The sequence below is a fragment of the Elephantulus edwardii genome, unplaced genomic scaffold (genome assembly GCF_000299155.1).
Source record: "Elephantulus edwardii isolate Elephantulus edwardi_28Jun2011 unplaced genomic scaffold, EleEdw1.0 scaffold00136, whole genome shotgun sequence".
NCBI lineage: Eukaryota > Metazoa > Chordata > Mammalia > Macroscelidea > Macroscelididae > Elephantulus > Elephantulus edwardii.
Window position 1 is genome coordinate 7,100,560 of NW_006399886.1, and position 1,139 is coordinate 7,101,698.

A 1,139-nucleotide genomic window follows, 5' to 3' on the forward strand; every position below is an offset into this window, starting at 1 on the left:
CCTTCCTGATTTTGAATCATGCAGTGTTTCCTTGCTCTGTTCTGAGAACTGCTTCTTGGTCCAAGTATAAGTTTCGCATGAGTATAATCAAGTGTTCTGATAGTTCCATTTTCCTCAAGATTAGACACAATTTGTTTTTATACACACAGTCAAATGCCTTTACATAGTTAATGAAACACAGATAGATATTCTTTGTGTACTCTCTGCTTTCTGCCAAGATCCACCTGACATTGGAAATGTCTCTAGTGCCACAACCTTTTCTAAACCCGTCTCATATTTCTTGTAGTTCTCTGTCAATATACTGTTCCAGTAATTTTTGGATAATTTTCAGCAGGATTTTGTTAGTATGTGATATCAGTAATTTTTTTATAATTTCCATCCTCTGTCAGGACACTGTTTTTTTGAATAGTGATAAATATGGACCTCTTCCAGTCAGTTGGCAAATTAGTTGTTCTCCGGATTAACCAATAGGTGACAAAATTACACACACATCTTGATCATAACCAAACACCATGAGAGAATAAGAAACTGCATCTAGGATTTCAGAACCATAGATAGATAGATAGATAGATAGATAGATAGATAGATAGATAGACAAATAAACTATAAATAAATTAAGAATACAGCAGCTGATGAGTTGTTTATATTCAACCACACACCTCATGTGATTTGAATCATTGGTTTACAGTTTTGGGGCTATGTTTTTATGGAGTATTTCAATTGGTTGACTTAGTTCTATGCTTATTGCTTTGTTATGCTTACATTCTGGTTGTGTAAAGTAAGGGGTCTTTATATATTTATTTTTTTAATATCTTCATTTTTTATTATTAAAAATGCTTAATTTTTTTCATATTTCTGTATATTCTCATGCACCATCAATGTTTTCACATTGATTTTATGTTTCTCAATAAGGAAAGCATGGTTGATCTGGTCACTACATATTTAACAATCATATCCCTGCTAAAATTTTTTTAAATGATTTTAGCAATGTCATAAAAACCAACACAATCCTCTTGTCATGATACCATTAATAAACCTTTTGATCTAATATTCTGTAGAAGAATTCTGGTCAACAATGGGAAAAGATAGAACAAAATTCCAATTTTTCACAAAATCTAAACTTTCTTTTTTAAAAAAAA